The sequence below is a fragment of the Elephas maximus genome, chromosome 18 (assembly GCF_024166365.1).
Source record: "Elephas maximus indicus isolate mEleMax1 chromosome 18, mEleMax1 primary haplotype, whole genome shotgun sequence".
Lineage (NCBI taxonomy): Eukaryota > Metazoa > Chordata > Mammalia > Proboscidea > Elephantidae > Elephas > Elephas maximus.
The window spans coordinates 18,557,004-18,571,521 of NC_064836.1; the positions used below are offsets into that span (position 1 = coordinate 18,557,004).

Sequence of the window (14,518 nt, forward strand, 5' to 3'; positions counted from 1 at the left end):
CTATATAAAAATAAAAATGCCTTAATTGTTTCTAACCTTAGTAAAAATTTGAAAAGCAGCTTTTGTCTAAGAAGAGGTAAAAGAAGAGAGAAATTCTAAGGCCATTTGTTACCCAGAGGGAGAGAGAAAAATAAAACCTCATTTTGCCTTGAGCTGACTGAATCCCCCCACCCAGCCAAATAATCTGTTTGTCTGTCTTGTCCTCATTGGCTATGCTTCCTTCCTTCTGTCAAACTCCCTCTCCAATTCAATTTCAAATTGAACTCCCTCCCACTTTCCGTTGTTCTAACCCAGAGGAGATGGAGAACAGCTGGTCACCATCTTCCTTATGATAACCTTTCATATGGTGTAATTTTATTTCCTTAAATTAATGACAGCATGTTGGGCGCCTTCCATCCCAGATACATTTTAATAGATCCTTTTAACATACGGAGAACTGAGGGAGAGAAAACAATGCCTCTGTTGTGTATGGGCACAGCCTAGATTTGAACATGGTTAAACCTCAACAAAGCTGGGCTGTTCTGATTGGAGAAAGAATCTAGGAAAATTTACACATCCCCAGAGCTCCTGTCAGTAGTCAACATGGCATCACCCAGTGTGATGGGCTCTAGGGTGAGGTAACATGGATTGTACCCTCCCCTATCCCCCCAAAACAAAACAGACAAAACAACAACAACAACAACAAAAACATTACCGTCAAGTCAATTCTAACTCCTGGTGACTCCATGTGTTACAGAGTAGTACTGCACCATAGGCTTTCCTTGGCTGTAATCTTTATGGAAGCAGATCTCAGGCTGTTGTTCTTTGGAGCCACTTGGTGGATTTGAATCACCAACCTTTAAGTTAACAATCAATGGAAAAATGCTTGCACCATCCAGGGACCTTATACTACTGCAAACCCTACTTGTTTCACTGGGGTCAATTATTTACTAAGCTGATAGTATTGCTGCCCTGATGTATGAGTCCTACAGTAGGAAAAACAAGAATTCTTCGTTCACAAGCAGGAAAAAAATTGCATTGGTGGGCTTTGGCTGCTTGTGGAAACCTACTTATAATCTGTGGCAGTATCAGGGAAAGGAGTGGTATGCTTGGGAAATACAGAGTTCTAAACTGATTTCTAAGTTCCCCAAGCTTGAAATGTTGGAATTTTTCTTCCATTCGACCTCCCCACATTCAATCATCAGAGTCTTTTTTTTTTCTAACTGAAAATTTTAAGATTCCCTTTGTGGACTAAATGGTTTAACTATAAAGGTGATTTCCGACTTGTAAAAACTGTCTACCTTTCTCTGCCTTCTCCCATTTAGTAATTCCTGTATTTCCCTAGTCAGTCTTGGCTGCCACAAGCAGACAGACAGAAAGCCAAGGAACTTTCTTCTCGCATCTGTAGTGGAAACCTTAGAAGCAGACAATGCTCCAGGTCTGTAAAATAGATGCACATCAAACCCTTTTTATACATCTTTCCAGAATTATCCTTGCCTTCCCTGCAGCCACCATCTTAGACTTCTTCAGGAGCTTCCTAAGTGGTCACCCCTTCTCAGGGATTTTCAGAGATTTTCTTTGGTTTTTAACTCATTCAGGTTTTCTCTGTCTCTCATTTTTTCATCCTCCCTGTTTCTCCTTTGCTTCTAGTCTTTTGCTTAACACAGATTCTGGTCATGTTGCTTTCCTGTCCCAAGTGTGGAATGTAGAGTTTATATCCTAGCTCTGCCGGGTACTAGCTAAGTGATCTTGGGCAAGTTACTGAATCTCTCTTTGCCTCAGTTTCCTCATCTGTACAATAAAGAGGTTGATGTTTGACCCATTGTGGTTGGCTGAATGATAGCATCCCAAAAGATATCCCCGTCCTAATCCCTGGAACCTATGAATGTTACTTTACATGGGGTGGGGGCGGGGTGGGGGGAAGGACTTTGCACATATGATTAAAGTTAAGAATCTTGAGAAGGGAAGATTATCCTGAATTACCTGGTGGGCCTTAACCATGTATCCTTATAAATGGGAGGCAGAAGGCGACTATGTACAGAAGAGGAGAAGGCAAAGTGACCATGGAGGCAGAGATTGGAGAGATTTTGTCACAAGCGAGGGAATGCTGGCAGCCACCAGGAGCTGAAAGAGGCAAGGAAGGATTCTGTCTTAGAGCCTCCAGAGGAAGTGCAGCCCTGTTGGCACCTTGATCTCAGCCCAGTGACGGGGAGTCAGAGCAGGGCAGACAGAGCTGCCAGAGAATACCTTTCTCTTGGTTTAAGTGCTCCATTTTGTGGTAAGTCATTGCAGCAGCCGCAGGAGATGAATGCCCCTAGCTTTCCTTACATGTCTGCCTCCTGAAGCCTTTTGATTCTTCAAGGGTAAACTCAGATGTCATTTCCTTCACGAAGACTTCTGATGTGTCAGCTAATGAAACTTCTCCTGTCTCTGAACCGCTACAATGCTTTTCAGCATACCTATTTCAACTCTTCTTATTTTCTGCTTATATTATAAATTCTTATTGACAGAATTTGTGTCTTACCCATTGTATATTTTATTCCTCCTTTTCATGATACCTTCTCCCATGCTCTATTTGTAGCTGGCACCCAAAAATGAATGTTGGCCTTTTCATGGGTGGCAGTATACTTGGGGTTTTGGTGTAAACTTCAGGAGGGGGAGGCAGAGGATGCCAAGAACAAGTTTGCTATTTTGTGCCATGGTCAGAGGCTAAGTAAAGGGCAAAAGGGGGTCAGGCAGTGAGTTCAACAAGGGAGCTTCACATAGGGGCTCCATCTGTACCAGCTGAATGCCCAGTACAGAAAAGGTGCTGAAGGAATGAGTGAGAACAGTAGACATGTACAATGTTTAACGTTTGTAATTCATTTATCATTGCCCATTCGCAAACATTCTCTGGTTATGCTCTCTCTTGTATGTAATCTCAAAATGCCAAACTGGAATGAAGAATTGAGCATATATTATCATTCTCATTCTACAGGTTTGGAAGTTGCATGTCTCAGAGACTTAACCTAGGTACTGTGTGGCAGCCACTGTGCTGGATTTTTTTTTTTTTTCCAGTCTCCTTCAAATCGATTCAGACCCATGGTGACCCCATGTGTGTCAGAGTGAAACTTTGCTCCATAGGATTTTCAATGGCTGATCTTTCTTCCCTTTTTTTTTTTTTAAATTGTGCTTTAGATGAAGATTTACAGCAAATTAATTTCTCATTAAACAATTAAAACACATACTGTTTTGTGGTATTGGTTGCCAACCCCTTGACATGTCAATACTCTCCCCTTCTTGACCAACTTTCCTGTCTCCTCCTGGCTTGTAGTCCTTGCCCCTTGGCTGGTGGGCCCATTTAGTCTTGTATACGTGATTGAGCTACGTGTATTGTTGTTTGTTTTATGGGCCTGTCTAATCTTTGGCTGAAGGGTGAACCTCAGGAGTGACCTCAGTACTGAGTTAAAAGGGTGTCCAGGGACTATACCCTCGGGGTCTCTCCAGTGTCTGTCGGACTGGGAATTCTGGTCTTTTTCTGTGAGTTTGAATTTTGTTCTAAATTTGTCAGAGCAGTTGGTGGTGGTAGCTGGGCACCATCTAGTTGTGCTGGACTCAGTCTGGTGGAGGCTGTGGTGGTTGTGGTCCATTAGTCCTTTGGACTAATCTTTCCCTTGTGTCTTTGGTCTTCTTCATTCTCCCTTGCTCCAGATGTGGTGGGACCAGTGGAATATCTTAGATGGCTGCTCATAAGCTTTTAAGGCCCCAGACACTACTCACCAAAGTAGAATATAGAATATTTTCTTTTTAAAAATTTTTTTTATTGTGCTTTAAGTGAAAGTTTACAAATCAAGTCAGTCTCTCATACAAAAATTTATATATGCCTTGCTATATACTCCTAATTGCTCTCCCCCTTATGAGACAGCCCGCTCCTTCCCTCTAATCTCTCTTTCATGTTAATTCCACCAGCTTCTAACCCACTCTGCCCTCTCATCTCCCCTCCAGATAGGAGATGCCAACATAGTCTCTAGTGTCTACTTGATCCAAGAAGCTCATTCTTCACCAGCATCTTTTTCTATCCCATTGTCCAGTCCAATCCTTGTCTGAAGAGTTGGCTTTGGAAACGGTTCTTGTCTTGGGCTAACAGAATGTCTGGGGGTCATGACCATCAGGGTCATTCTAGTCTCAGTCAGACCATTAACGCTGATCTTTTTACAATAATTTGGGTCTGCATCCCACTGCTCTCCTGCTCCTTCAGGGGTTCTCTGTTGTATTCCCTGTCAAGGCAGTCATCGGTTGTAGCTGGGCACCCTCTAGTTTTTCTGGTCTCAGGCCATTGTAGTCTCTGGTTTATGCGGCCTTTTCTGTCTCTTGGGCTCATAATTACCTCATGTCCTTGGTGTTCTTCATTCTCCTTTGATCCAGGTGGGTTGAGACCAATTGATGATCTTAGATGGCCAAGTGCTAGCGTTTAAGACCCCACGCCAGTCTCCAAAGTGGGATGCAGAATGTTTTCTTAATAGATTTTGTTATACCAATTGACTTAGATGTCCCCTGAAACCATGGTCCCCAAACCCCTGCCCCTGCTATGCTGGCCTTTGAAGCATTCAGTTTATTCAGGAAACTTCTTTGCTTTTGGTTTAGTCCAGTTGTGCTGGCCTCTCTTGTATTGTGTATTGTCTTTCCATTCACCTAAAGTAGTTTTTATCTACTATCTAATTAGTGAATACCCCTCTCTCTCCCTCCCTCCCCCCCTCTCGCAACCATCAAAGAATATTTTCTTCTCTGTTTAAGCTATTACTCCAGTTCTTATAATAGTAGTCTCATACAATATTTGTCCTTTTGCAACTGACTAATTTCACTCAGCATAATGCCTTCCAGATTCCTCCAGGTTATGAAATGTTTCACGGATTTATCACTGTTCTTTATTGATGTGTAGTATTCCATTGTGTGAATGTACCATAATTTATCCATTCATCCATTGATGGGCACCTCGGTTGCTTCCATCTTTTTGCTATTGTAAACAGTGCTGCAATGAACGTGGGTGTGCATATATCTGTTCACGTAAAGGCTCTTATTTCTCTAGGATATATTCCAAGGAGTGGGATTGCTACATCATATGGTAGTTTTATTTCTAGCTTTTTAAGGAAGTGCCAAATCAATTTCCAAAGTGGTTGTACCATTTCACATACCCACTAGCAGTGTTTAAGTGTTCCACTGTCTGCACAACCTCTCCAGCACTTATTATTTTGTGTTTTTTGGGTTAATGCCAGCCTTGCTGGAGTGAGGTGGAACCTCACTGTAGTTTTGATTTGCATTTCTCTAATGGCTAATGATCGTGAGCATCTTCTCATGTATCTGTTAGCTACCTGAATGTCTTCTTTAGTGAAGTGCCTGTTCATATCTTTTGCCCATTTTTTAATTGGGTTATTTGTCTTTTTGTAGTTGAGTTTTTGCAGTATCATGTAGATTTTAGAGATCAGATGCTGATCAGAAATGTCATCACTAAAACTTTTTCCCAGTATGTAGGTAATCTTTTTACTCTTTTGATGAAGTCTTTAGATGAGCATAGGTGTTTGATTTTTAGGAGCTCCCAGTTATCTAGTTTTTCTTCTGTATTCTTAGTAATGTTTTGTATACTGTTTGTGCCATGTATTAGGGCTCCTAACATCATCCTTATTTTTTCTTCCATGATCTTTATCATTTTAGCTTTTATATTTAGGTCTTTGATCCATTTTGAGTTCGTTTTTGTGCATGCTGTGAGGTGTGGGTCTTGTTTCTTTTTTTTTGCAGATGGATATCCAGTTATGCCAACACCATTTGTTAAACAGACTGTCTATTTCCTGTTTAACTGATTTGGGGCCTTTGTCAAATATCAGCTGCTCATATGTGGATGGATTTATGTCTCGATTCTCAATTCTGTTCTATTGGTCTATGTATTTCTTGTTGTACTAGTACCAGGCTGTTTTGACTACTGTGGCAGTGTAAGAAGTTCTAAAATCAGGTAGAGTGAGGCCTCCCACTTTGTTCTTCTTTTTCAGTAATGTTTTATTATCCAGGGACTCTTTACCTTCCATATGAAGTTTGTGATTTGTTTCTCCATCTCATTCAAAAATGTCGTTGGAATTTGGATTGGAATTGCATTAAATCTATAGATCGCTTTTAGTAGAATAAACATTTTTACATTGTTAAGTGTTCCTATCCATAAGCAAGGTATGTTTTTCCACTTATGTAGGTCTCTTTTGGTTTCTTGCAGTAGTGTCTTCTAGTTTTCTTTGTATAGGTCTCTTACATCTCTGGTAGGATTTATTCCTAAGTATTTTATCGTCTTGGGGGCTACTGTAAATAGTTTTGATTTGGTGATTTCTTCTTCAATGTTTTTTCCTCTGGTATAGAGGAATCCAACTGATTTTTATATGTTTATCTTGTATCCTGATGCTCTGCTGAACTCTTCTACTAGTTTCAGTAGTTTTCTTGAGGATTCCTTAGGGTTTTCTGTGTATAAGATCATGTCATCTGCAAATAGAGATACTTTTACTTCTTCCTTACTAATCCTGATGCCCTTTATTTCTTTATCTAGCCTAATTGCTCTGGCTAGGACCTCTAGCACAATGTTGAATAAGAGCGGTGATAAACAGCATTCTTATCTGGTTCCCGATCTCAAGGGGAATGCTTTCAGGCTCTCTCCATTTAGGATGATGTTGGCTGTTTGCTTTGTATAAATGCCCTTTATTATGTTGAGGAATTTTCCTTCTATTCCCTATTTTGCTGAGAGGTCTTATCATGAATGGGTATTGAACTTTGTCAAATGCCTTTTCTGCATCAATTGATAAAATCATGTGCTTCTTCTCTTTTGTTTTATTTATGTGGTGGATTACATTAATTGTTTTTCTAATGTTGAACCATCCCTGCATACCTGGTGTGAATCCCACTCGGTCATGGGGAATTATTTTTTTTGATATGTTGTTGAATTCTATTGGCTAGAATTTTGTTGAGGATTTTTGCATCTAAGTTCATGAGGGATATAGGTCTGTAATTTTCTTTTTTTGTAGTGTCTTTACCTGATTTTGGTATCAAGGATATGCTAGCTTCATAGAAGGAGTTTGGGAGTATTCCTTCCTTTTCTATGCTCTGAAATACCATTAGTAGTAGTAGTGTTAACTCTTCTTGAAAGTTTGGTAGAACTCTGCAGTGAAACCGTCTTGGCTAGGGCTTTTTTTTTTTTTGCTGGAAGTTTTTTCATTACCGTTTCAGTCTCTTCTTTTGCTATGGGTGTATTTAGTTGTCCTACCTCTGTTTGTGTTAGTTTAGGTAGGTAATGTGTTTCTAGGAATCCATCCATTTCTTCTAGGTTTTCAAATTTGTTAGAGTACAATTTTTCTTAGTGATCTGATATGATTCTTTTAATTTCAATTGGGTCTGTTGTAATTTCACCCATCTCTTTTCTTATTCAGGTTATTTTCTCCCTCTCCTGTTTTTCTTTTGTCTGTTTTGCCAGTGGTTTATCAATTTTGTTGATTTTTTCAGAGAACCAGCTTTCGGTCTTGTTAATTCTTTCAATTGTTTTTCTGTTTTCTATTTCATTTAGTTCAGCTCTAATTTTTATTATTTGTTTTCTTCTGGTGCCTGAGGGTTTCTTTTGTTGCTCTCTTTGTATTTGTTCAAGTTGTAGGGGTAATTCTTTGATTTTGGACTTTCTTCTTTTTGTATGGGTGCCCTTATTGATGATCTAAATTAACCTCTAAGCACTGCTTTCTCTGTGTCCCAAAGGTTCAGATAGGAAGTGTTTTCATTCTCATTAGATTCTATGAATTTCTTTATTCCATCCTTAGTGTCTTGTATAATCCAGTCTTTTTTGAGCAGGGTATTGTTCAGTTTCCAAGTGTTTGATTTCTTTTCCTTGCTTTTTCTGTTATTGATTTCCACTCTTATGGCCTTATGGTCAGAGAAGATGCTTTGTTTTGGATTTTGCTATGGCTTGCTTTATGACCTAATATGTGGTCTATTCTAGAGGACGTTCCATGTGCACTAGTGAAGAAAGTATACTTGGCTGCTGTTGGTTGGAGTGTTCTGTATATATCTATGAGATCAAGTTCGTTGATTGTGGCATTTAGATCTTCCTTGTCTTTTTTGAACTTCTTTCTGGATGTTCTGTCCTTCACCAAAAGTGGAGTGTTAAAGCCTACTACTCTTATTGTGGAGCTGTCTGTCTCATTTTTCAATGCTGATAGAGTTTGTTTTATGTTTCTTGCAGTCTTGTTATTGGGTGCATAAATATTTATTATGGTTTTATCTACTGCTATTGTCCCTTTAATCATTATATAGTATACTTCCTTATCCTTTATATTGGATTTAACTTTAAAGTCTATTTTGTCAGCATTTATTGTCGCCACTCCTGATCTTTTTTGCTTGCTGTTTGCTAGATATATTTTTTTTCCATCCTTTGAGTTTTAGTTCGGCTGAGTCTCTAAGTCTAAGGTGTGTGTCTTATAGGCAGCCTATAGGTGGATCCTCTTTTTTAATCCATTCTGCCACTTTGTCTCTTTATTGGTTAATTTAGTCCATTTGCATTCAGTGTAATTATGGATATGTGTGAATTTAGTGCTATCATTTTGATTTTTTATGTGTGTGTGTGTGAGTTGTTGACAGTTTCTTTTTCCCACTTAATTTTTGTGCTGAGTAGTTTCTCTTTATATATTGCCTTTTCCTCATATTCGTTGTTGATTTTGGTTCTGCTAAGTCTCTATTTTTTTCTTGTTTTTTATTTCGTTGAGTAGGATAGTTTGTCTCCTTTGTGGTTACCTTATTACTTACCTCTATGTTTCTAAATTTAAGCCTAACTTTTATTTCTTTGTTTTGCCTTATCTTCCTCACCATATGGAAGATCTATGACTATATTTCTTAGCCCCTCTTTATTGTTTTAATATTGTCTTCTTTTACATAATAACATTGCTGTTACCCTGTTTTGACTGTTTTTATTTTTTAACCTTGTTTTTTTTTTTCCCCCCTGTCTTAGTTGACTTCTGACTGCTCTGCCCAGTGTCCTAGTCTTGGGTTGAGACCTGATATTATTGATTTTCTAACCAAAGAACTCCCTTCAGTATTTATTGTAGTTTTGATTTGGTTTTTATGAATTCCCTAAACTTCTGTTTATCTGGAAATGTCCTAATTTCACCTTATTTAAGGACAGTTTTGCTGGATACATGATTCTTGGCTTGCAATTTTTTTCCTTCAATTTTTTATATAAATCATCCGATTGCCTTCTTGCCTGCACGGTTTCTGCTGAGTAGTCCGAGCTTGTTCTTATTGGGTTTCCTTTGTGGGTAACTTTTTGTTTATCCCTAGCTGCTCTTAAATTTCTCTCTTTATCTTTGGTTTTAGCAAGTTTGATTATAATAAGTCTTGGTGACTTTCTTTTAAGATCTACCTTAGGTGGAGTTCAATGAGCATCTTGGATAGATATCTTCTCATCTTTCACAATATCAGGGAAGTTTTCTGCCGACACATTTTCAACAATTTTCTCTGTATTTTCTGTTATTCCCTCCTCTTCTGATACTCCAAGCACTCATAGGTTATTTCTCTTGGTAGAGTCCCACATGATTCTTAAGATTTCTTAATTTTTTAAAATTCTTTTATCTGATTTTTCATCAAATATATTGGTACCAAGTGCTTTATCTTCAGGTTCACAAATTCTGCCTTATGCTTGCTCAGTTCTGCTCCTCTAACTTTCTACTGAGTTCTAATTCTGTAATTTTATTGTTAATCTTCTGAATTTCTGATTGCACTCTGTCTATAGATTTTTCCAACTTATTAATTTTTTTGTTATGTTCCTGAATAACCTTTTTATTTTCTTCTACAGCTTTATCTGTGTGTTCCTTGGCTTGTTCTCCATATTGCCTCATTTCCTTCCTGAAGTCTTGAAGGGTTCTGTATATTAATCTTTGGTATTCTGCATCTGGTAATTTCAGGAAGGCACTTTCATCTAGAAGATCCCTTGATTCTTTGTTTTGAGAGCTTGTTGAGGTGATCTTGGTCTGTTTCTTTATGTGACTTGATATTGACTGTTGTGTCTGAGCCATCTATAAGTTATTGTATTAGTTTATCTAATGTTTGCTTACTGTATTGTAGCTTCTTGCTTTGTTTTGTTTTGATACGCGTGAATGGGTTGCTTGAGTGAGCTATCTTGATTATTTTTGCCTTTGGAGCCCTGACGTCCTGTCCCCAGATGGCTAGAGCTAATATCATGTATATCGGTCTAGGAGCCCATTCATTTTTCTTGTATGAATTCAGCTGAGGTTTCCAGGTAGCTGATTATTAAGTGCATGGTACAGGCTCTGTCCTACAGTCTTAGAGGGGCAGGAGTGACTGGTGTACTTACCAGTATCTGGTTGCGGCAGGGGGGTCACACTCAACAAGGCAAGGGGCTGAGAATCATCCCTTGAGCGTCTCTGAGGAAAGCTTGTCCCTGTTCCCCAGAGCGTATAGGTGGGTGTGTTCTGGAGACGGACCATGGGCACCCAGTATTTTTGGTTGTAAGGACTTGGAGGTACCAGTTATCCTCAGACCCCTGTTGAGAGTGGCTGGGTGCCCTGAGTGGAGCCACCAGTTCTTAGGCCTCTGATGTGGGTAGGTGAAGACCCTGTTTAATAGGAAAATGGTGTCAAACATCAAACACCATCGCACAACTGAGATGGTTGGAGTCTGCCAACAAGGGTCTGTTCTCCTGAGATAGGCCCACACAAGTCCATGCAGGGGGGAAAGTTAGTCAAAGTCCACAGACTGTTTATGCCTGGACAGGAGCCTCTTCTGTCCTGAGCTTCCCCAGTTAGTGGAGCTGGCAAATTACCTTTCCCCCGATTGCGAATTTATTCCTTCTCCAAGGCAGGGAGGATGGCTCTAGGTGCTCAACAGGGCCTATCTCAGGCTCAGGGAAATCAACAGCAACTGAAGCCAGCTTCGGGGTGGGAGGGTGCTGTAAAATATGTGCAAGAATTAGCTTTTGCCGAGAGCACCATTCTTCTCTGGTTCCAGAGGCGTGAGTACGCTGTGTGGCTGGCTGCTTCTCCCTGAGGAAACTGCAGCCGAATGCTAGTATCAGCCCGTTGCAGCTCCTCCTGGGAATGGTGCCTGAGGGTTCCCCGCGATTCAGGTGCAGTAACTCCTGTCCACTTCTGAACCATCCATTCTTCCCCCTGCCTCTCAGTTCATTTTCTAGCTTTGCCTTTGATGTTCAGGTCTCCTAGCTTGTCATAAATATACTCTTTTCACTTGTTTTTTGGGTCTTTGTTTTTTTTGTTGTAAAAGGGCTCACCGGAAGTGACTGTCTATTCCGCCATCTTGGCCCCGGCTCTAAAATATTTTCTTTATAAACTATGTTATGCCAATTAAGCTAGATGTCCCCTGAGACCATGGTTCCCAGCCTTCAATCAATGGCTGATCTTTCTCTAGTAGATCTCCAGGACTCGAACCACCAACTTTTCAGCTAACAGCATATGTGTTAACCATTTGCACCCCCAGGGATAAAAAGAGTGACAGAAATAGGCCTGGCTTTCTGTGAGCTTATAGTCTGACAGAAGGCTGACAAGAAAAAGCAGCCATTGACTTGTGGTATTACATTGCAATACCTGCTGTGATGGAGGCGTGCCAGGAGAGCACAGTTGCCGGGATGAGGGTTCTAAGAATAGGACTGCATGAGGTGAGGCTTAAAGGATGAATAGAAGCAAGGGCAAGAACTCAGGAACCCCCCCACTCCCAGCCTACCACTCTTTCTTTGGGACAGAGAAATGCCCAAGCTCAGAATTGTTTTCTGATTTGTAGCTCAAAGTCACTCTGTAAGTGTGCTGTTTGTGTTATGGGAAAGGCTGGTGCCATATACTGACATCTATAAATACACAGGTAACTTTTTCATACACCATTCATGGCAGAACTCTTGTGACAGAAAGGTCTCCCCAAGGCTGTCCCCCTTTTCAACCCTAGCTGCTGCCTTCAGAACTGCTGGTTTAGGAGACAGCCTTTACTAACTGAGCTCCAGCTGGCGCTTCTGTTTGTTGGGTCTGGGCTGATGAGACAAAGGGACAAACAGTCTGAGGTCTGGAAAGGTGGGAAAAGGGAGGTGGGTAGAGGAGGGGCTGGGCGTTGGGGGTGACTGACTAATTGCTTTGTTCTGTGGTGGAGGCCTTTCAGCAACAACAACAGCTACTTGAAGGCCCGTTGCTTAAGTGCTTTTCATCATCATTACTTCCTGTCATTAGTAGCATCAGCTGCTTCCATCAGCTCTTTGCTAGTCAGGGGCCATGGCATGTCCCACAATCATTTGCTGCTATTTCTCTCTGCCTCCCGCCAGAGCCAGGCCCTGCTCTTCTAAGCTCTCTTTTTCTGGCCGTTGGTGCCCAACCTGTTCCTATATTTCACAGGTCCATCTGTTACAGGGCTTGCTGGCAACAGCCCCTGGCCATTTGTGCTTCACCTCTGAGACTGATAGGGGGTTATGTCTGTTCTGCATTGTACCAACTTCTCAGTGGGTCACTCCCATCCTGTCCGATGACCAGGTGCTGCATCTCAGTTGGTTTAGGCCCAGTCTCATGTGGGCCTGTGGCAGGGTAGGGCGGTTGTTTTCTCTGGGGACCCTAGAAAGGTTACACCTTTTTTCCTTCAGTCCTAGTAAACCAGTTGCTGTTGAGGCGACTCTGACTTATCCCCAAACAATAGCAACCCCATATATGTAGGAGGAAGACTGTGCTCCATAGGGTTTTCAATGGCAGATTTTTTTTTTTTTTTTACCATTTTATTGTGCTTTGCACAGCAAATTAATATCTCATTCAATCATTTACACACAAATTGTTTCGTGATATTGGTTGCAATCCCCACAATGTTTAAGCACTCTCCCCATTTCTACCCTGAGTTCCCCGTTTCCATTCTTCCAGTTTTCCTGTCACTTCCCACCTTCTCATCTTTGCTTTTGGGTAGATGTTGCCCTTTTGGTCTCATATAGATGATTGTTCTAAGAAACACTTTCCTCACAGGTGTTATTTCTTATTTTGTAGGCCTGTCTATTATTTGGCTGAAAGATCTCCGGGAATGGCTTCAGTTCCAAGTTAGAAGGGTGTCTTAGGGCCATGGTCTTCGGGGTTGCTCCAGTCTCAGACCAGTAACTCTGGGCTTTTTTATGAACTTAAATTTTGTGCTATATCTTTCTCACCCTTTCTTTGGGACTTTCTATTGTGATCCCAGTCAGGGTGGGTGGTAGTGATAGCCAGGCACCATCTAGTTCTCTGGTCTCAATGATGGCTGATTTTTTGGAAGTAGGTTACCAGGACTTCTTTCCGAGATACCCCTGGGTGGACTCAATCCTCCAGGCTTTCAATTAGCAGCTGGCAGCTGAGCACATTAACCATTTGTATTGCCTGGGACTCCTCAGTTCTGTTACTCCTAGGCTATATCGAGATGGCTGCTGACTGTACTAAGAGGTAGCAATGCTGGAGGTAACGTTATCATCTCCACCCTACATATGAGAAAACTAAGCCTCAGGGAAGCTAACCTGATTCAGAACACATCAGCAATGATGCCAAATTTTATGACTTTGAAAGTTTTGTCCAGAAGTCACATTATGCAGCCAGTTAGTCTATTCATATTGAGCCTGTGGAAGAATGATATAAAACAGGGATTTAGAATCAAACAGAATAAGCTAAATTTTTGCTTTTGGTATTTTGTAGGTGAATGACATTTTTTGCAAATTACTTAACCTCTTTGGTCTCAGTTTTCATATCTCTAAAATGGAGATTTGTATCTACCTCATTAGGGTTGAAAAGATTAAGTGAGATAAGTTAGGAAAAATCCCTAGTGCAGAATCTTCAAAAAATGGTAGCATTATTTAGACCACAATTGCTAGCAGTAAGAATATAATTGGGGAATATCACTGGGTTTATAGGAAGTTGTTTAATTTGAATTGTTTTCTTTGAATTGCTGGTGTTTCTTTACTTTTTTGTACTTGTGTATCAGTCAGGATAAGTTGGGTTATGTTGTGGTAACAAATAGCCCCTGAATCTTAGTGGCTTATAACAAAACCAAATAAACAAACCAGTTGCTATTGAGTCAATTCTAACTCATGGCAACCCATGTGTGCAGGGTAGAACTACTCCACAGGGTTTTTGAGGCTGTGGCTTTCAGAAGCAGATTGCCAGGGCTTTTTTCTGAGGCTCCTCTGGGTGAGTTTTAACTGCTAACTTTTCAATAAATAGTTGAGCAGTTAACTGTTTGCACCACCCAGGGGCTCCAAGGTTTATTTCTCCCTCTGTGTTATGCATCTGTATCTTGAGTTGATTAGGGCTCTGCTCCATGGTCATCTTTACTACAGGACTCAGGATGAACGGTCATTTCCTGGCTGGAATACTCTTGGTTGCGGTGGCAGGGGGTGAAAGACATGGTGGGCCATGAACTGTCTCTGAAACGCTCAGCTTGAAGCCTTCCAATCACTCCCACCCACATTTCCTTGGCCAAAGCAAGTCACATGATCACTACTGAGCTCAAAGGTGTAGGCATGTAGGGTCCTCTCAGACAGAGA

At 40.8% G+C, this 14,518-nt stretch overlaps 1 non-coding gene across 1 annotated transcript; it reads right to left on the reverse strand.

The window, feature by feature from the left end:
• Positions 1-1,308: 1,308 nt before the first annotated feature.
• On the reverse strand, positions 1,309-1,436 carry LOC126061861 (small nucleolar RNA SNORA31). The gene has a single exon (XR_007513910.1). It is a non-coding gene; the product is annotated as a small nucleolar RNA SNORA31 (small nucleolar RNA).
• Between the last annotated feature and the right edge of the window lie 13,082 nt (positions 1,437-14,518).